This window comes from Manis pentadactyla, chromosome 2, assembly GCF_030020395.1.
Source record: "Manis pentadactyla isolate mManPen7 chromosome 2, mManPen7.hap1, whole genome shotgun sequence".
NCBI lineage: Eukaryota > Metazoa > Chordata > Mammalia > Pholidota > Manidae > Manis > Manis pentadactyla.
In genome coordinates this window covers 175,221,823-175,243,615 of record NC_080020.1, presented here as the reverse complement: position 1 = coordinate 175,243,615, position 21,793 = coordinate 175,221,823, and the positions used below count along the sequence as shown (strand labels likewise).

Here is a 21,793-nt window from a genome sequence, read left to right as displayed (position 1 = left end):
CCACACTGTACCCCCAGAACTTCCAAGACGGGAGACCTGGGCGGGAGGGATTGGAGGCTGGGAGAAGGACATAGGAGCCCTCAGAGGATCAAAGCCTAAGGAAGAAAGAGGGCTGAGGCCAAGGTAGTGCTGAGAGGAAGCTCTCCAGGGTGGGCTGCGGCCCAGTCTGCCCTCACTTTGAGGAAGTTGTGCTTTCTGCTCGTGGCGCCCGCCACACCACTCGCCAGGCCAGCCCTGGCTGTTCCAGGCCATTTCCCACCCGGTCTTGTCCATGAAGCTCTCCCAGGGCCCCCCTCCTTAGCTAGGCTCTCAGAATGTGTCCTTCATGTTTAGGATCAGACATGCCCAGTTCCTGTATTTTACCCATCCTGACAGACTTTTGCAGTGCCCTCACAGCTGGCTTTTCCCTTAATTGATTTATTTTTCTCGGCCCTCAGCCACCAAAGCCCCATGGTAAGTATAGGAGAGCATTTATTAAAACATGCAGACTTGATGTGAGGTGGGGTGAGCTCCCGCTGAGAAGCCAGGGCCCTTGGGTTCTAGTCCCAACTCCGCCTCTTTCCTGGCTTCTGATGGGAAAGACTCAGAGATAGCTTATTCCTGCATCTCTGTTCATCAAGGCCTGGTGATTCTGCATCCCTTATTCTGATGCAGCAGCCTGGACCTGCCAGCAACTGAAAGGTGAATACGCCTTCCTGAGGCCCAGCAGTTCAGACAGTAAGTGGAAAAGGGGAAACCGAGGCAGCCTCTGGGCCTCAGTTCTCTCTCCTTGAGGCTCTGCAAGGAGGCCACCTCAGGTCATGGGCTTTGTGAAAAAGGACTAAGTTTGGCAAATCAGGTTGAGAGAGTGACTTGAGCTGATCAGAGGCAACTTGTTGAAGGAGAAGAAAGTGAGAAAGGCCTTGGGAGTGTGGCCCAAGGACAGAAATGGTTCACTTTGAAGATGGAAAGGACCTGAGGAGAAGGCAGGGGCGTCCTGTGGCAGAGTGAGCTAGGGGCAGGGAAGAGTTTGAAGGTGGGCTTGTCTATGGGACCCCAACTGGGGGAGAATGCAGGGAGGGCCAGTGTGGGAGGTTTAGGGGCCAAATGTTGCTGGGCTGAGGTCCAAGGGGAGGAGATAGAGCTACAGGATTAAAACCAGCTCGTGTACCAATGGGGTTTTCAAATTCCTTATATGCCAGCTGCTCCCTCAGTGGCCCTCAGTCCCTCGAGGTCCGGCCAGAGCAGTGGCTCCCAGGTGAGGGCATGAGCCGGTCCCCGCCTGGAAGCCTGCCTCTGGGGCCCGAGGGGCCTCTTACCTTCCAGGCCCTCAGCCCCACGTCTCCTAGCCCCTCTGCTTTCCCATGAGCCTCAGAGGACTCTGAGTATGTGTACAAGAAAGAAAGAAAGGTGTCAATTGTGGGAAGGAAGGAGATTTCCCATCCTCTGCCCCAGTGGGAATAGAATGTGCCAGTAGCTACTTCTCCATCCTGAACAGGGCCTGAGTAAAGAAGCCTCTAAAACTACTTTCCATCACAGCTGCACGTGGAGGCAGAGACCCTGGTAATGACCAGCCAGCAGCCTGACTGCGGTGTGCCGGTGGCGAGGAACCAGCCCCTCCCTGGCAGCCACAGCCCCCCTCTCACTGCCCCTGGGGACCTGTGGCAGGGCCTCAGCTGGCCGGGCTTGTGTTGGCCCCACCTTGCTTCTCGCCCCCTTCCCCCTCAGGATGGCCTCCTAACCAGGCACCCGGCCCCATGCCAGAGGAGTTGGCTCCCAAAGGCAGGTAGAGAGGGGAAAGCCTGCCCCCGCCCACACACAGGTGCTGGGCAGCTTTCTCTGCAGAGCCCCAAACTGGGAACAACCCAAATGCCCCCCAACAGGTGCCTGGAGAGACAGCTGCTGGCATATACATCCAGTGAAATGCTAGTCAGCAATAAAGAGGAAGGAGTTGCTGATTTGTGCCACAACTTGGACAAATCTCAAGATAATTATGCTGAGCACAAGAAGCCAGGCCAGAAAACAGTACATTCTGTGTAATTCTATTTATATAAAACTCTAGAAAGTGCAAAGTAATGTATAGTGACAGAAAGTAGAGCAGGGGTTGCCTGGGGACAGGGAGTGGGCTGGGAGTGGCGGGGTGGTGGTGGTGCGGAATTTATGAGAGGAAGGAGGAAACTTCTGGAGTTGATGGCCATGTTCGTTATCTTGATCGTGGTGATGGTTTCCAAACTGGTGCGTGCAGACGTCAGAAAGGATCCAACTGTATACCTACATAAGAATGCTAACTGCATGTCGGTCATACCTCAGTAACACCGTGGGGACGATGATCATGCAGGTGGTGGTAAAGCTGGAGCCCAAGCTGCTGGCGGGCGCGCCACAGGTGTGCAGGAGACGGCTGTTTTCTGACAGTAGTGTAGGTCCTTGCCTCTCTTGTGGACTCAGGGGAGGAATGGGCTTCTTCACCTCTGTCCCCAGCACCCTGCACTGGGCTCACAATGCAACAGGCACTAAGCAGGCCATTTGTTCATCTCGGTGATGAAGGCCTCCTGGATGGGGGCCGTGTCTGAGCCAAGGCTGGACAGGCAAGGAGGGGTTTGCCAGGCAGAGGGCTCAGGTTGGCGAGGAGCAGCCGAGCGTAGGAGGCGGATTGTGTCAAGGTCTGGGAGCTTCCCAGAACCGAAGACACAAAGGGTGCTCAGTGTGGCAGGAGCCAGAGTAGGATAAGGAGGAAGCAGGATATCCGGTGAGCTTATTAGTGGGTGCGTGGGGGGGGGGGTAGATAGGTGAGTTTGCTGTATCTACAAAGCCAGTGGGAGCTCCTACGTGGAGTGGGTACAGAGATAGGCATTGGAACGTGACAGGGTGTCCCAGAGGTGCCCTTCAGACATGAGAGAAGCTTTTGCCCTCTAGATGTCCCTCTGGTCCAGTACCATGTGCCCAGCCTGGTGTTTGCCCATCAGAAGCAGGGACAAGGATGCATGGGTTGGCAGAGACACCCTCCAAGCCCCTGCTGCTGTCTCCCTCACTGGAGGATACAGTCTGTGACTCTGGGAGTTGCTGAGGAGCGGGTTTCCTCCTAGGCAGTGCAGGGAGGCCCCCTCCAGGCTCTCCCCTCCAGGCTGCCACCTTCAGGTCTGGAGTGAAGGCAGCAGTGTAAACAAAGGCAGGCCGGTGGGGGCTGTCAGTTGCCGCGACCTGGGCTGGCCCTGCCATCCCTGGGGGCAACAGGAGTGAAGTGAGAAGGATGCAGATTATGCTGGCCTGTTCCAGGCAGGCCAGCTGTGCTCCCCACACATGGGTGGCCTTGGGTAGCACAGCCAGACCTGCCCTGCCAGCCTGGAGTAAGCCAGACAGGCAGCCTCCTGCCTGGCTCCAGCCATCCCTGTGTGTGGCCCTGGCGACCCCAACACACAGCCTGCCTGCTGCCCCAGCTCAGCCTGGCTTTGGCAGGGCGCAGCCACCCACCAAGGCGGGATCCACCCTGAGGATTGGTGTTCTCAGCACTCAGGGACTGGGGGTGCAGAGACCACATGCCCATGGATGAGGAGATCCCAGTGGGGTGGATTTGTCTTGACGCTCTGTAGTGCGTTGCCCTCCCCTCTCCAGTGAAGGTTCCCATCCTTCCTTTCTCATGACACTCCCTCCTTACCCCTGACATTACGCAAAGCCTTCTTGTGCCCACCCTACTCCCTACCCCATGGAGTGGCAGAGCTCCTGTCACCTCCCAGCTCAAGCCCAATGGCTACCACCCATGGCCCTGTGTGATCAAGCCCCTCACCCAGCTGCAGCATCTGTTCACATTCTGTATTGATCTTTATAACTGTCATTTTCTAAGCCATTAGGGTTGTTTTGTTTTGTTTAATTAACCTTTGGGATCCAGGGCAGAATGTCCCTGGGACGTTGCAGCTGCACAGATGGATCTTGCCTCCCGCTGGCCTCCCTCCGCCTTTGCCTGGCACCAGACACAGGCAGGAGCAGGTACACATTCTCCCTGCCCAGGCCCACCCTTAGCTTCCCCTGTTCCCCTGCCTCACTAGAGGGGCAGCACTCAAAGGCCTGCTCCCCCATGGCCCTGGGCACCTCTCCAGTCCTGGGGAGGGGTGCATCACTCTTTGTGCATGGTGGCCCACTAAATGGTGTATTCCAGGCCCCTGGTCCTTCCAACTATTGCATTCACCGTTCATGGCTCCATGGGGGCCACATCTCCACCATGTTCTTAAAGGAGAAGAGGAGAGAAAGAAAAAGGGAACATCGTGGTTATCACTGTGTCACCCCACTCTAGGGACTTTGAAGCTTTGGGGGAAATAGCCTATCTGAACCAAAGTCAATGGGCAGCAGGGACAGAGCAAGGGGACAGAGCAAGGGCAGAAATCACAGCTTCCCCAGGAACTCACCTCTCCCTTCCCCCTGCTTCTTCTCTCCTGTCCCCTGGAGAGGTCAGTGTTGTGCTTCCCCAGGAATTGACCTCTCCCTTTTGATGGGGGTGCGGGGGGGCCTGATGGCCTTTGCTGCCTCTTCATAGATTTCTCCGGGATGCAGATTAGGAAGGGAGTTTAGGAATAAGATAAGTATCTACTTCAGACCTAAGCCAAAGCTGTGTTTGAAAAGGTCAAGTCGGGTCTAGAAGAAAATGCATTTGAAAAGTAGCTGGCTCTGGAAAGGTGGTGTGCAGACTGAGGCGCTAACAGGCCATCTGGTACAAAGGCCCATTTTACAGATGGGGAAATGGAATTCTGCCAGCCCTGATCTGGGATTTCTGAAGGCAGGGCCCTGGGATCTGTATGGTATGGCATATGCAGGCTTGTGCTTCAGTTCCCTTCCCTGTGCTCACACACACACTGAGACATGTGCACACACACATACACAGCTAATTTATGTGGTACTCACTCCTCCGTGGCTTTAAGACTGTGACAGTGACATGAAACACATAAACGGTGCATCCCCTACACTTGCATTGAGGCCATCACACCTCAGAGGCACCAGTGAAAGCTGAAAAGCTGCAGCAGGGTGTAGGCAGCTGGCTGTACCAGGCCACCTCCTAACCTGGAGTTTCCCTCCGAAGCAGAAAAAGTGGACTTAAGCCCCCTGGGAGACTGGGGAGGATGGATAAGATGAGACAAGGTTTGGGGAGCATCAGAGTGGCCCCAGTAAGGGAATCCCTGAACCCGAACCAGCTTCCCGGTCACTGTAGGTAGCCCAGGTTCTGAGACTGGGAAGTGGGAGTCCACACTGCAAAGCCCAGGTGGTTGGAAGCAGAGGAAGGAAGCTGGCAGCTGGGGAAGGGCTTTGGGCCAATTTTTTTCCACTGGTGAATCAGAGGAGAGTGGTAATGGGAGCCAGGCTGGCCTGACCCCGGTCAACTCTGAGTCATAGCTGAGGTCCCTGTGCTAATCTTAACCCCTCAGAGAGGACTTGCTGGGACTTGCCCCCAGGTCTTGACCAGCAAAATATTCTTGGAGCTGACGTCATCCTGGGAAGGCTTGGCCCACTGGGGCAGGATCAGAGCATGGAGCCAGGGGGAAGGGCTGGCCTAGGTGTTAGGCTCTGCCCCTAACTCACCTGCGACCCCCAGCAAGTTGCGGTGAGGAGTTCAGCCAGATGAGCTCCCAGGTCCTGCGACTCAGACATTCTCCCACACCAGACCTGGGCTGGGGCCTGCAAGGGAAGGGACCAGGCCAGAGTGGGCAAGAAGCCTTCCGGCCAGGCCTGGACCTGCCCTCACCACAGCCATTCCTCACCAAGGACCTGACTGCTAAGGATGGACAGCAAGTGAAGGGTTGTGAGCCAGCTGCACCCCAAATCTGTTGTGTGATTTGGACAAACTGTTCCCCAAATCCCTGTTCTACACTGAAGGCAGTGCAGCTGGGGGTTTAAGCCCTTGCCCTTTGAAGTAAGACTTACTTGGGTTGCAGTCTCTGTTCTAACACTCAGTAGCTGGGTGTCCTGGGGTAAGTCATTTAGCCTCACCAAGTCTCAGTCTTCTTGTCTGTAAAATGAGGATAATAATAGTACTTTTCTCAGTGGATGGTTGCAAGATTAAATGAGGCGATACATATGAAATGCTCAGCTCAAGGTCTTTTGTACAGGAAATATTCAGTAAATCTTAGCTACTGTTATTACCAGCTACTACCTCTGAGCTTCATTTATGTACCTTTATAGAAAGAGAGACTGACAAGAATGATTTCTAAGTCCTTTTCTCTAATCAGCTGCAACTCTGGGCAATCAATCTAGTTCTGGAACTTGCAGGAATGAAAAGTGGTGAGTTGTGGAAAAATTACCAGGACTGTAGAGAAGGGACTTGAGATGCAACCGAGGGATTGCAGTGAAATGAAGGTGAGCTTCAGGAAGGCTGAGCATGTGAGGAGAAGCCCAGCCACACCCAGAAGCTCAGGGGCAGGGAGCCCAGGCAGGAGGCCCCTGGTGTCTGGGGGGAACCTTCATCTTCATGTTCAGGCTGATGCTAAGGATTCCACTCAATTCCTGCAGATGGAGCTTTCTTTTCACACTGTTCCACATGTGGTCTTTTTATTGTGGTCTTAACCACAATTGTGTCCACTGTGTGTTGAAAATGCTGTTGTTAGAGGAGGTGGGGTATGACACTCCCCTCCTTTTCTCCTTGCATGCTGGTGTGTGTGTGTGTGTGTGTGTGTGTGTGTGTGTGTGTGTGTGTGTGTGTGTGTGTGTGTGTGTGTGTGTGTGTGACAGAGAGAGAACAAGGGAGGCTGTATTTGTCAACTGAACACACAGATAAGGGCATTACTGCTGCCCACCAGGGAAGCTGGAACTGGGGCCTGATGCTAAGGGGAGGACATGAAAGGTCCAGAAGGCCTGGACAGACATCCCTACATCCCTAAACTCTCACTCAGACCAGAAAGGGGTCCTGTTCCTTTCCTACCCATCACCAGGACCTGCCCTCTCTCCCAGGAAAATGGCTGTGGGTTGCTTAGAGGTGCCAGGGCCAGGGTGGGAGGAATGAAAGAAGCCTTTCTTGGGAAGATGAGGCCTGTGGGAACTCTAAAAGGAACATGGTGCCTGGGATGGGTGAGGTGTTGAGTCTGGAGCGCCTCATACGTGCAGGCTTATCAGACTGTCTTCTTCCAGTCAGGAGGATTTCGGAGCACCTGAAGGCTTGGAACCCTGCTCAGGGAGACCAGCTGCATGAATTTGGGAAGCCGCATGGTGGGGGCCCAGTGAAGACCTGGTGAGTAACTTTCATATTGTTACCAAACCCTGGAATCCAGAGAGGCTGCTAAGGAGCTGGGGCTGAGAGAAAACTGCAGTGGAAAGGCAAGCCCAGGACGCTCTGGGTTCCTGCCCTGATAGGAAGGGGGAGGGCTCGAATGGAAGGAGTAGGAGGACCAGGGGCAATCCCTTGAGAGAGGTTTGACTCCAGGGTCAAGGGAACAGCTGGGAAAGCCACGGGCACATCTGGCAAGGGCTGGGCTGGAGGAGGGCGAGCCTGTGGCCGGCAGGGAGCCAGGGATGTGGTGCAGACAGACAAGGGCCTGTGTTTACTGTCCCGCTGAGGTGTTGCAACAGGAAGAGGCTGGGGGAGGAGGAGGCAGCTCAGGCGGAAACAATTTATCAGGAGCAGTAGGAACAGCTGGGGAGGGAGGCCAGCTCTCCAAGGCCAAGGGGCTTGTGAGGAAGGGATGCCAGGTGCCGCAGCCGCCTGCCATCCTTGTCTCCTGCCTCCCCCCACCAGCCCCTCCCTGTGGCTGCAGAGCCCAGCCCCACTGTCTTTGCCCAGAGCACAGCCTGTTGGTTAGCCATCCCCACTCCTAGTTCCCAGTTTGGGGCTGCTTTTCCCAGGGGATCCAGATTTTATCTACTGCCAAACATGTGATGCTCACCAGGCATTGCCTGACCTGTGAGACAGGTGGATTCTCCATTTCCTAGGCGTGAAAAGAGAGAAGTCATAAGAGATTAGTCCAGGGCCACACAAAAAGTCAGGGCTGTGGAAGGAACTCGAGCCCATGTCTGTCTTCCTTCCACAGTCACTTACATGTCACTGGGCACATGAAGGTGGGCTGCGGCCCTGCCCTTGGCCCCAGGGGACAGCCTCTCCTTCCTCAGCCTAACCCCAGGTCCCCTCACCTCCAACCTAACTTGCAGTTGACCCCCTGAGACATCAGTAGGCCTCAGTAGCACCCCTCTTCTGCGGGACTGATCAGCTGTCATCTGCCGCTCCCAAGTCTCTGCATCCAGCTGGACACATGGAAATTGCAGCAGCCTCAGAGCAAAGATTTCCAGATCGCAAGCAGAGAGGAGGACCCGGTGCTGGCACAGTTCTCCTGACCTCCCCCTCACCTCTTGGGATGGGTTTACAGAGTGATGGACAGCTGGGACAGCCATGAACTGCTGGCTTCCCTCCTGAAGGAGACCTGGAGAGGTGGGAGGCAAAGGAACAAAGCAGATGCCACTAGGAAGACCTCTGGAGTTATATCCACATTTGAGAGGGGGAAGAAGAAGAGGTCTGGGGAGTCCTGCCAAAGCAGAAAGGGCAGACTTTACTTCATCCCCACTTTTGAAACCTACCAGTTGGAAAACTGGAATGGAGGCTCCAGTTCCTTGTTCTGTGGATTCTCAGGGAAGGTCATTTCCCATCTGGAGGGATGTCACACACCCCATCTCATTTTGTGCCCTGAATCAGACTCCAGGTCAGGGTCTTTGCCTCCTACTTCTTTGGTCTTATTCATGGAAGGGGAAGTGAAATGAATAAGATTTGTATGTGTCCCACAATGAGCCACAAAGTGTCACATTCAGTCCTTACAACAATCCTGTAAAGCAAGTGTAATTGCTCCCATTTTTCAGATGAAGAAACTGAGACCCAGAGAGGAAAGGACAGGCCCAAGTTTATATAACCAGTAAGTAGCTATAATTTAAATGGATGGATATTGAGCACATACAGTGTACTGGTAAAAATAAGTGAAATCATGCCACAGTTACAAACAGTCCCCCAGTTTTAATACAACCAAGACTTATTTTTCTCTCAATCAAAGTCTGCAGCTGGATTCTCCAGGGTAACTATCTTCCGCTGTTTTTCAGGCTCCTTTGATCTGGGGCTGTGCCGTCTCATCAGAAGACTTTAAGGCACGAGGTAAGACAGTTCCTAATGCACTGGTTGGAACTAGCCACATGGTCCTGCTCCCCTGCAAGCGGATTAGGAGCCGTAGGGGCAGGTGGAGTATTGGTGGGCACCACTGCCTCTGCACAGCTGTGCATGATGCTCGTCTGGTCTGGTAGTCAGCACTGGGCACCGCACAGTTTCCCGAGTCCCCAGGGCAGTGCACCCACCATGAACGCCCTCCAGGGTCCTTGGGCTCTGCGTCAGGCCCTACCCAGGCTGAGCTCCTTCAGCTGGTGTGAGCTTGGGGCTCAGCTAGAATACTGTTGATATAATTCCAACTCACCCAAGTCTATTTTGAAGCCATACTTCTTGAGAGGCTACTTCTCTAGGTAACATTCTTTGGTTACCACCAGAATTGCTTTCAAAGTGCCTGGTGAAGGCTCTTACTCATAATTTTTCCTTGAATCCCTTTCCTATAATAGCTTGGGCAGCGGGTTTCCCCAGGATGAGGACCTGCAGTGCAGAGACACACAGCCAGACGAGAAATCCCGCCCATTGTCTCTATTCATCTTGTCCCCAGGCAAGAGGGGAACTCACTCGTACATTTCTCCTGGTCCTATCTTTGCTTTCTCCCTTGGCCCAGCATCATAGCTACTTGTCTGATTCCCAGGTTCCCGGAGAAGCTCTGTCTTTCACATCTGGGCTCCAGGTCTCACCACGTGTCCAGGGCTGTTTCCCCAAGCACCTCACCTAAACGCTAAGGCTTCCTCCTTACTGCCTTGAATTTCACTGAATCAAGCTCTGCTCTCCCATATGGACACAGGCACCAGAGAGGCTGTTTGTACTCATCTAGGGGGGAGGGACCCTATAGGAGTGCTGGGCTTCTCAAAGGCATTTTCCATCCACTCCGCACAGGAACAAAGCCAAATCATGGTCTCAAATAGCCTCCAGTTGCCTGAGATTCAAATCCCCCTAGGGCATTAGGAAGAGTAATGAATAATTATGTAAAGTGCCTAGCACGGCATTCAACAAATATTTTAAAAACATATATAGCAACATTATCTTTAAAACCCCTGAGATGGAATGCTCTCCCAAGTGTGAGTCCTGCCTATGTGGCTTGACGTCTCTACTGGAGGGCTTCACGGGTAAGCCTGGCTGCGGCCTCCCCAACACCCATTATTCCCTCACTGCCCTTTTTTCTCTGTCAGAGTCCACGTCCCACACAGGGGTTGTGAAGGCCACGTGACTGTCCTCTCAGTCGCCCTTGTAGCTAGGACATGGACATATGACCTCATTCTGATCAATGGACCTAGGGGCTTCTGGGAAAGTTATCCTCTCCATTAAAATTAGGCTCATGAATGGAAACTCTGCTCTTCTTTGGCCAGAAGTTACTATCTAGAGGGAGTGGCTGGACATTCAGCAAACCACTTGGTGACCATTAGGGGACAGGCCCAATGGGCTAAGGATGGCAGAGCAAAAGTATAGATGAATCTTGCATCATTGATTATGTGATTGAGCCAGTGAAATAGCCCTAGGACCTCTGGGCTTATTGCTATATACGATAACACACGTTTTTACACTAAGCCACTTCCAGTTACCTGTCCCTGTTCTAATATACACTTCATAACTAACAGATCCATAAACAAACTCATCAACTCCTTCCCAAATCACTTGTCCTCCAAAGTACCTCATCTCAGTAAATGACAGTTTCTTTTGCCAGAAATCTGAGGAATCTCTGCCATCTTCTCCTTCATTTCTCTCGTCCAGACTGTCACCAAACACTTTGACTTCCCTCCCCAATTTTTTCTGGCTGCTTGCCTCTGCCAGGATGATAATGCCCATGTCCCACTGGCTCTCCAGTTTCTTCTCCAGTTCATTCTCCACCATCCGCGGAGGGTCTGCGTCTTCCCTGGGCATGACGTGCTAGCTACCACGCCCTTGCCCTTGCTGTTCTCATCACTGGAATGCTCTCCTCACCCCCTGTACGGGGAACTCCTGTTTAGCCTAAAACATCAGCACAAGGTGTTCTTTTTTCTGGGAACCTGTTATTAACACACCCTGCCAGAGCTAGTCGAGCTTGCTTTTGTGTTCTACCGTAGCTCAGTTTTAGTGCTTAATAGACAGTAGTGTCCTCATTGCCCGTATATCTCCCCTACAAACCTTCAAGTAGCTTGAGGTAAGGGATCATGTCTTAGTCACATCTGAACTTCCAGAATCCAGCAATGCCAGGCAGAAGCTTCTTAGAAATTCTTAACCCAGTGAATGAACAACTACGTAGAATAAATTAATTTCCTCCTCAACATGGGCACTTGTCCTGGCTATCTGTTGCTATGTAAAAAACCTAGTGGCTTAAAACAAAAATGGCATTTATTTTGCTCACAAGTCTGAAATTTTGGCAAGACTCAGTGAGGAGAGCTCATCTCTGCTCCACCTGGCATTAGTTGGGTTGGATTAAAGGCTGGAGGCTAGCATCGCCCCAAGGCCCATTCACTCACATATCTAATGGTTGATTCTGGCTGTTGGTTGGGACCTTGGCTGAGGCTTTCAGCTAGGAAACATATACAAGGCCTCTCTATCTGCTGGGCTATCCCACAGCGTGGTGGCCAGGCCCTAAGTGAGAGCCTTTTAGGAGAGCAGAAGCTGTATCGACTATTAAGGCCCAGCCTCAACAGTCATGCAAGTGTCACTACCCACCAGCGCTGTTGCAAAGGCCTGCTCAGCTTCAACAGGAGGGGATGTGGACCCCCTTCCCCTCTGTCCCACGGTTTCGGGGGAGCAAAAAGTTCAGGAAGAGAATGTGGGGCCAGAAATCGCTGTGGTCATTTTTTGGAAAATGCAATTTGCTTCAGGACCCCTTTAAGTATTGTTTATGGTCCTCCCCAAATTGTTTTTAGTCTTCCTTGTGAGACCCTGCATCCAGGCCTCCCTGGTCCTCTCCTTGTGATGTGCTTCTCTGAATGTGGTTTAGGCATGTGGTTCAGTGGCATGAGCAGATTACAAGCTGTTAGGAGAACTGAGTTTGTGACCCAGCTCTGCAGCACTCTGATCCTGTGATCTTGGTTAAGTCATTTGAATTTCATGGGCCTCTCCGTTTACCCCAGTAAACAAGGAGCTGATGATACCTGCCCTACTGACCTGAGAGGATTGCGCTCAGGGATAAATGTGGGTGGTGGTCTTGGAAGGCAGGGCAGGGCAGGCAAGCAGCTTGTGCCAATCAGGTTTCAATTGCAGGAAATGGAAGACACTGAAGATATATTAAGCAGGAAGGGATTTAACACAGGCAATTAGGCACTTACAAAAGCACAGGAGGGGCGGGAGGAGCAGGATCAAACCTGAATTTCTGAGAAATACTTCCCGGATATGGCCAGGGGAGTCTGTAATCTGCCACAACCAGGATGGTGAGGAGTCTAGAGGCTGTGGCAGGACTGGGACCGGGAAGTCACCACCACCCCATAAGTGCATCTCAATGTTCAGGAAGTTGATGACTACTGTGGTGGTCATTAGGGTTTTCACCAAATATTCCTATCTCTCCCCTAGGCACATGGTAGGATTAGCCTTCTCAGCCTAATGGAGTTAAGTGACAATGTGACTCAGTGAGATATGCGTCAGTCACTTAGTGGAAGCTTTAAATGCTATTCTGGAATTTTTTGCATTCTTTCTTTCCCTGGTTGCAGTGGTCCACAATGCTTGGGAAAGACGGGTCAGTACCCCCAGCCACATGTGTGATGAGATTGTTAGTGAGCGCAGTGCAGCCCATTGTGCCTGCCGTCACTGGACACTGGACTGTTGCTGGGCCTAGCGACGCTTGCCCAAGCAAGAGCCCGAGGAGTGGGAAGATGGCCTTTGCTGCCATCCATCTTTCAAATCCCTCATCCAGTTGGCAAAACCCAATTTAAATCCAGAATTATAGTTTTAAGGGAGCCTAGGAAATATGTTTAGTTTTCCAATCTCTACAACACATTCTCAAAAGATTGACTCTGAGGGCCAACTTAACACACCACCATCACCTACACATACTGGAATTCTAAGGGTGCACCAGCTCAAAGCCAGATTGAGAAGGATCTACAATCTTACAATCTGAGACTTGGGCCAAACAGGACTGGATGAAGGGAATCTAGGTCAAAAACACATGAGATTGACTTGGAAGGGCAGGTGGAGGAGAGGAAGTCTGTATTAACTTTCCACCTCAAATGAAGACCACTGGACTAGTGTGTAGTGCAAGCATGGGTGTGACATCTGTGTGACTCCTAAGAACATATAAAGGATCCCCAGCACAGCTGACAGAATATATTTTGCTTTACTAAGTTTGCTTTATAAATTATTTAATGTTATGTGAAATACTGAACACCCCTGGATGTCACTAGAGTGTGAGCTCAGTGTATGCAGGGAGCATGTCTTGTTTATCTACAAATCCTTTCCATCTAGCAGTGTTGGGCATGGAGCAAGCATTCAATAAATGCTTTATGAAGGAATGAATTTGTCAATGTTCCACTGAGAAACTGATTTAGAGAACTCAACTCAATGTTCCCAGTGTGGTCTGATTAATCAGAGCCTGGTGGGAACGCCCCCTCCCCTGTTCTTAATATTATACTTCTCTTAACGTGGCCCAAGATTATATTAGTTTCCTTGGCAGCCACACCACACAGATGATTCACATTGAGCTTGAGGTCAACTGTAGTCTCTGGGTCTGTTTCACATGAACAACTATTAAGTAAGGCAGGGCTTCCCCATTCTGTCCATATGCAGCTGATTTTTTGAACTACATGCCTTATGTAACATTTCATCCTGTCGAGTTATAGTCCATCCTTCTAACTTCTCAAGATCTATTCGGGTCTTAAGTCTTTTAACCCAAGGTATTATTCATCTCTCTTAGAATTGCTTCATCCACGGTTGTGATGCAAAGGCCATCTGCATCTTCATGTGTGTTCACGACAAAATTGCTGAACAAATCAGGCTGTCAGAGACCTCCCCATGTACAGATGTCAACTTTTTACTCAGGGTAACTGGGGAATGAGGACTTAGCTCGGGTCCTGTCTGCACTCCCGTCCATTTTATCTACAAAACATGAGCAGCGACTGTGGTGAGCTGCAACAGCAAAGTATGCAGAAGTCCCCCGCTCTCTGGCACCCACACCAGAAGGGAGAAGGGCTTCAGCCAGGAATTACTTGTTCTTCCATAAAGCGACGTGGGCTCCTAAGCATCTCCACTTTCTCTTACAGGCTGTTGAAACATTTCTTTATTTTGTCAATATGCATCAAGAACCATGAAGATGTTCAAATTCTTAGACCTAGTAACCCCACTGCAATGTTAACTGCTGTGATCTAAGAGTCCCAGTGCAGGGAAGTGCAAATTCACTTGTGGCATACATGAAACAGTGTGGACACCATTAAAACAATAATTATCTTTTGAAAACATATGTGATATCACAGGGGGAAAAAACTTAGGTATAATGTGAACTCAAAAAAGCAAGCTACAAAATTATATGCACCCCATGAGGGTAAATGTGTAAAATAACATGTACCCACGAGGGGCCCCAAATGTTGTAGAAGTGGGGTTAGGAGATGGACTATGCATGATTTATCCTCTCTGTTTTCTAAGCTGTCAGTTACTCTGCAGAAAGCAGCTTCTGAGACAAAGGTTAAATGAAGGTATTTTATTGAGGAATGTGCCTAGGGAGTAGGAGAGAGAGGATGTAGTGGGGACGGAGGGAGGGAGCTGAACTCCACTACAGGCTGTCGCAGGTTCACGGGGCTGCCCAGGAAGCCAATGTGCTCCAGGCCTGCTGGACTGTGGGGGAAAGCGGGAGCATTATCAGCTCCAGTTTCTCACCCTGGGGTGTTAACTCTCCTGCACTTCCGGTTCTGAACACAGGGGTACCCAGAAGCCCCCCAGTGCAGCCTGGTGGGGAGCGGGCAGGTAGGCACCATCAAGTGACGTCCACGTGAGCATGTCTGGCTGGGCAGCACAATCCTGCTGTAGGCCTGTGGTCAGAACCAGGTGGGGCTGAGAGAGCCCACCAGCCTGCTGCACAGAATGGGTCTGATCGGGCTCTGCTAATGGCTCATGATTCTAAAAGCCCACCTGCTTCTATGGCTGGAGAGGGACTTCACTGCTTCTAGCTTCCAAGCTCCTCCTGGAAGAGCAGGAGGACCTTTACCCACCTCTGGTTTTCATGTTTCCTTCTCTCATCAAGGTGCTTTCTTCACAATTCCCCCAGAGCTGAAACCCACCCCAGCAGGGTCTGTCTGACACCCGAGCCCTCCACACCTCTCCCTCTCCAGCCTTCTCTGGACTCAGGTTGCTGTCCCTGTCATGCAGACAGTTCTCCTGATGTCCACCTCCCAAGGATGATGGGAGTGTTTTTAGGAGGCAAGAGTTCAGCTATGTCTCTTGTCAAAGGCCTTTTTAAGCTCTGACACCCTCTGGTGTGGGGTTCCTGACACACTTTTTACCCTCAGATTTGATGAAAATTTTTGGGGGTGTTGAGGGGATTGTTCTGGTTCTTAACTGTATGCTGACCCACCCCCTTGTATGCCTTGTTTGTTGTTGGTAGTGATAGTTTTGGGGGATGGATTTAATTTTTTCATGGGCCATGTTCATCTTGTGAATCATCTTCTTAGAGCCACTACATTTTCTCCATTTGAAAACTAGCTACTTTCTCAAGGTCCACCCTCCACAACCGGCTCTGCCCACTCCTCCCTTCCTGTGACATGTGAGTGTCAGGATGATAACGTCCTTTCTTCCCAGGTCCCTGTCACTTGCATTTTACCACTACGTGCCTCTTAGTTGATCAGAATTTGGTGTATCCTGCCAGTTCTGCTTGTTGCTTTTTGAGAGATTAAATTGTCAGCCAAGCAAGAATGTAGCAGGCGTCCTCGCTTCCGCAGATGTCCTTGTAACTGGAGTCCCATCACTCCAGCCAGGACCTGGCTTCTGCCAGTTTGGGGACCCAGATCTTGGACTTGGAGACATACCCTTCCCCCTCCACAGAGAGCCAAGAATCCCTTCAGCCCAGGAGGGGCCTGGAGAGGAAGGTGGGTGAACATGGCTGACTTCCTGGAGCAAGTCTTGCAATCCACTGGAAGTGGAGAGAAGAGAATGCCAGGCTTTGGGCAAGTCACTAAAGTTCTCTGGACATCAGTTTCCAAACCTATAGATGCTGGAAATATCTTGAACTTTCTAGAAAGTATCAGAGGAAGGTTTTCCACATACAGCCACCCTGACTGCTGCCTAAATGACAGCAACTGAAAAATGTCATTGACTAAATTCTCCTTTCAGAGAGGCTAAAGTGTGAAAAGAAAACATGCGTCTTGGAACTGATGAATTGGATCTGTGTCTACTCACAGAGTATCTATGGGTAGCTCTTGACTTAAAACATTCAAAGCACTGAGAGCAGCAACTGCAAAATAGCACCATTTGGGTGTGCGTGTTAGCTGTTGGCATGATGAGGATGTCCAGCAGGCAGGCAGTGTGGGGAGAAGGCACACCCCCTTTGGAAGCCCCTTAGCTAAGAGTGACCATTCCCGTCTACCACCGGTGAGTTAGTCACCTAGTACACAGTACATCTGCATGAAAGCGAGGCTGGGGACACACAAAGGGACCTCAAGGCCCTGTGGATGATGGAGCCCCAAGGTGGAAGAAGTGGAGGAAATCACCACCTGCAGGAGAGTCACAGGCGAGTCAGGAACACTCACCCACGTTGGACTGCCAGGCAAGTGAGTGGCAGAAGTGCCACATAAGCCACAGTTGAGTAAAACCACTTTAGGGTTAATTTACAGCAGCACCTGGCATTACCTTGACTGGATTCAGGACTGGTGGGGAGACGTGAGGAGGAAGGGCACCTGGGGAGGAAGCCTGGGAAATGGACAGGTGTTTCAGAGGAATTCAGGGGGCAGAAAAAGTCAAGTCTCACTCCCTGTATTCTAGTGCCCCAGGAAACAGTGGGCAGCAACCAGCCCTCCGCTCGCCTCCCCAGGGTGCTGACCTCACGTTGAAATTTCCATCAACTGACAGTTTGTTCAATATGTAATGCATCTCTACCACAGGTGAGCACAGAGTGCCTGCAATACCGCGCTCTGCTGGGTGTGGCCCCTGCACGGCCAACCCTCCTGCGGTCAGGCCCACGCCTGCAGCCCGCTCATCATCCTGACGTCCAGAAGAGACCCCATCAATCACAACACCTCACTGGCTAATGTGACTTCCCTCAGCCGCACTCCACGCAGGAGGGCGCCCCGCTGCCCTGCCCTGGGTGGGTGAAGTTGGGGACAGCGGCCTACACCCCGCAGACCCACAGCAGGGTTTCCAGGCCCCAGGGCCAGGACCCCCAGGGCTTCTGTCTGCGGTGGGGTCACCACGGCTGAGCCGCAAGGTCGCCTCCAGGAAGCTGTCGGGGCCCAGGGGCCAGGGGCCAGGGGCCACGTGCACTCTGCCTGGAAGGCTGCCAAATCCAAATCCCAGCGCCGTTACCCGAAGTGAGCTCTGAGTTTTCTTTCTTTTTCATTAAAAAAAAAAAAAAAAAATTCCAAACCTGAACCGTTTGTCTGCATTTTCGTTCAGTATGTTAGTATCAAGATTAAATAGTCTGCGGCTGCTCCCCAGTTCACCTCTCAGATCATAAAACCTCTGTAGTGACTAAAAGCAGGAGTCCATCAAGTGGCCTTCTGTTCCCCTCCTCTGTCCCCCCAGGCTAGTTACAAGGAATCCAAGTTACAAAGTGCAGGCGCCCCATAGCCTGGCCCCAGGTGGCCTCAGAAGCCCCACTGCCTGGGATGAGGTTCTCATAACCCCAGGCCCACAATTGGCTGTGACAGGTTGACCCAGCTTGACCCAGGTTTTCCAAGGCGCCTCTCCCAGGCTCACAGGCAGGGGTCCCTTCCCCGGAGCTCTAGCCTGGCCCAGTGGGTGGGCTCTGGCCCAGAGGGCAGGGCATGGAGGAAGCTCTGCCCTGAAGAGAGTGGTGGGACAAGCCTTCAGCAGGGCCGCTCTGTCTCCTCAGCTCTCCGCAGAACTGCTTTCCTGTAAACCCTTCACCATCAAGGAAACCCTACGAAGTAAAGTATTTGGGACCCAGGAGCTCTCCTGTCAAAATGTGGCAACCTGGGGAAAATGAATTTGCTCCAAAATACAGAAGAGCAAAATTGGAAATAATAAATTTTTAATGAATACACTCAACCATCATTAATTGTTCTATTTGGTACTCATGAAAATGTCTTTACATTTGAAAACAATTTGTACCTTCAATTTTTTCACCTTGTACAGATTCCTGAGTATGTGTGATGATGGCTGGGAATCAGAGCCAATCATATGCTAAATGAGTAAACTTCAGCCAAATAATTTCAAAAGCAAAATTATAAAAATTCTTTCCAAGTATTTTATAGCAAAATAATTCTACTTAATGTGGGATGTGGGTGCATTTTAATTCTTTTATATACTCTGGGGTGGGACCTATAAAAGTAAGCCTGTCTAGTACCAGCAGGGCCTCTCTCCTCCCCCCCTCCTTTCCTTTCTTCCCTCTCTCCCTGCCTCTCCTCCTGGCCTTTTCTTTCTTCTTCTCAAACACCTCCTTCTCTGCAGTGTCGAGGAAGCATTCACAGAATCTCCTGCTAAAAATATTAATTTTTATAAAGACAGTGATTCTTAACATTCTGAGGCCTCTCCTTGAGGGTGGTACATGCTACACAAAGGGGTTGCTCTCTGCGTCTTCCTGTAGTCCCTTACCTGTCCCCAAGGACAACATACTCAGCTGAAATGGGCACTTCCTTACAGCAGAGGAACTGGCTCCTCCACAGATGCTCGCTCTGCTCACTCCGACCGGCTGAGTGATATGCTGTCATTGTGCTCCATGGATTCTGTGATCAAACCTAAAGTTTCAGCCAGCAAACTAATAGGTGCTGCAACCTGGGCTTTTGCTGAAAGGTCCTGTTTCAAACAGACATGTGGGTCATCCCACAGCCTGGCACCTTCTTGCCAGAATGCTCAACACCACTGGGACTCACAGGTGGCATTCCTGTGTCCTGGGAAAACCTCCTTGAGCACCTGAGTGATGCGTGTGGTGGAGGACGCTCTCAGACAACACTTCAGAGGGCGTTGTCTCCGCCTGGGGGAGTGTGTTCTAGAACGTCCTCAAGGGCCCTCCCAGTGGCCAGCCTCCCTGACTCTGTAGCTTCTCTCCTACTCCTGTCATACCCTGCTCCCCAAATGGCAACTCTGAGTAGCCCCTGCTCTGCTGCCTCAGGCCTAAGTCTGTTGGGGTGGCCACTCCTGCACCTGGCCAGCTCCCCAGTCACCTTCAAGACTGAGCTAAGTTACCCTCCCTCCCAGGAACCTTTCCCCAACAATCCTGCCCTCCCAGATGCTCTGCTGTTCACTGTGTCAGACAGATCGATAGATACACTGTAGACACATAGGGAGATAGATGATACGTACCTAGATAATAGATCCATAGATCCATGGGGATATAGATACATAGAAACATAGGGAGATAGATATAGATAGTTAATTATAGATGATAGATAGATAGATAGATAGATAGATAGATAGATAGATAGATAGATAGATAGATAGATAGATAGATAGACTTCACTGTTGCCCTGTCAGGCACAAATGGAGCCTTGTTCACCACTTCCCACCCCCATTCCTAGCACAGACCTGGGTACACAGCAATGCTTAATGAGTGAATGAATGGGTGCATAACAGCAAGGTCTGAATGAGCAGAAAGTCGAGGTAGATACCCGTGGGGTCAGAACGAGCCACCAGCAGCTTCTATCTGTGGCATCACATGAGGCCCAGAGATGAGGATGGGGTGGGGGTGGGGGGCTGATCACAGCGAGTTTTGTTCTGCCCCTCTTCTGTCATCTCGAGGGTGACAAACATGAGTGTGCTGTCATCTAGCTGGGAAGCTGGGGCTCCTGCCCACCTGCCAGGCCAGCAGAAGCTCTGTGTCCTGCTCCCTGCCTGTGGCAGGGTAGGGCCCACCACGATGGGTAAGAACCAGACCACCTGAGCTCAAGCCCCTGCTCTGCTGCCTGTGGGATCTGAGGCAAATGCTTCCACTTCACAGCGCCTCCTGAGTCGCTGCCTGGCTGAGTTGTGGTGAGATTTAAAGAAATTAATCTATGGACAGTGCATAATTAGAATATCACCCAGCAGGTAGGAGGGGGTGCAAAAGTATTAACACTTGTTAGGACAAACCAGCCCTCCCCCAATGCCTGCCTCAGGCACCCGTCTGAAGACAGGCCAGGGTCCATCCGAGGTCAGTTAGGGTCAGTCTGAATTCAGGGTCAGGATGTGGCTGTGGTTTCGCTGCATGTGGTATGGGGACCCTTGAGACGTTCTCAGCACATACTCATGAAGCCACCAATGGCCCCCAGTTGCCTCAGGAGAAAGGAGGATGTGCTGAGGGAACCCTGCCCTTGGGGAGTGCAGGGCAGAAGCCGTCTCTGCCTCACAGTCTCCTCCATGCCCCCTCACCACAGGTCATCCTCACGCCCGGCTCCTCACAGTCACGGGCACTGGGCATCGTCAAGGGCAGCCTGGTCTAGTGCTGAGGCCCACGGGAAACACTATGCCCACTGCCATTTCCTGCCTGGCTACAGGGCCCAAAACAACAGAACATCACCCCAAGCCCAGCGCCACTGCCCGCCTGCCAGGAGGGAGACTCCCAGGGTGATGGGGAGGGAGAAGGCCACGGTCTGTGTTGGAAATGTTGGCTTGTCTCCCTGTCCCTCAGCTCTGCGCAGTGCAGTGGCTTCCCCAGAGGCCCGGGCAGCCCTGCCTCGGGCCCCCACCTCCACGGGCCTAAATGCAACCCTGGCGCCTAAGCAGAAGTACAGCCTCCTCTAATTGTCCTTCCACCGGAGCACAGCCAGGACTTCTGGGAGAGGCAGAAATGCTCATGGGGAACAAAGACACAGTGCCACAAGGAAGGGGGGCTTTTCTGAGACTTACTTTATAGGAATCTGGGGGGAAAAAAAAGAGCCACTCCATCCATACATTGAACCAGGCCAGAGTTTCCAGGCCCAGTTTGGTTCCCTCCTCCAGAAAGCCCTTCCTGATGGTCCGAGCCCCAAATCCCTCCAGTTTCTCGGTTCTTTCTGCAGCTCTTCTAAACTGCACACATAAGTAAGCAGCTTGACTGGCGTAGTGGGCAGGCTGAAGGTGGGCCTGTGGCCTGGGAGTAGACACCCCTCTGAGTACTAACACTGCCCTCTGATGGTTCCTGCAGCTGCGGCTGGGCCCAGGGAAGCGGCACGCTCCAGGGAAGGATGGAAAGCAGCTGGCTGCCCAGCACAGCTGGGGTCCTATGTCGAGGATCACTTGTCAGCACCAGTCTTTCCAAACATAGACTGGGTTGGGGGACAGAGCTTCAGAGACCAGGCAGAGCTGAAGTCCACTGGAGTCTGCAGCTTGCCTTTTCTCTGCCCACCCAATAGGCACCCTCAGACTGGTACTTAGAGGGTCTTGGAGAGGTGCCTCCTCTGTTCCCTGCCTCCTGATAGCAAAACTCCAATCCACTCAGGACCCTTGGGAGCTGGCCCATCTCTTCTCAAGGCTGACCAAGCTGTGTCCTCACTTGCCTGCTTACATCTGGAGAGTGTTCTCTCTACCTGGTGCATTTCCTCAGGCCCCCTTCTCCTGAGAGGGGGGGAACAGGTCTCCCTCCTCACAGAGCTGTCCCTGACTCAGTTTCCTTTCAGTCACTCTCCTTCCTGAACTCCCTAGTGTGTGGCCAACTCCCCCTTG

General features: G+C 51.9%; 1 long non-coding RNA gene across 1 annotated transcript in view; it reads left to right on the top strand.

Annotated features, from left to right (window-relative positions):
• The window catches only part of LOC118923925 (uncharacterized), an 85,270-nt gene extending 67,762 nt beyond the window's left edge, over positions 1-17,508 (top strand). Inside the window, exons 3-4 of the long non-coding RNA XR_005029389.2 lie at positions 9,031-9,082; positions 17,098-17,508. This is a non-coding gene — a long non-coding RNA (uncharacterized LOC118923925). The remainder of the gene's footprint in view (positions 1-9,030; positions 9,083-17,097) is intronic.
• Positions 17,509-21,793: the final 4,285 nt, after the last annotated feature.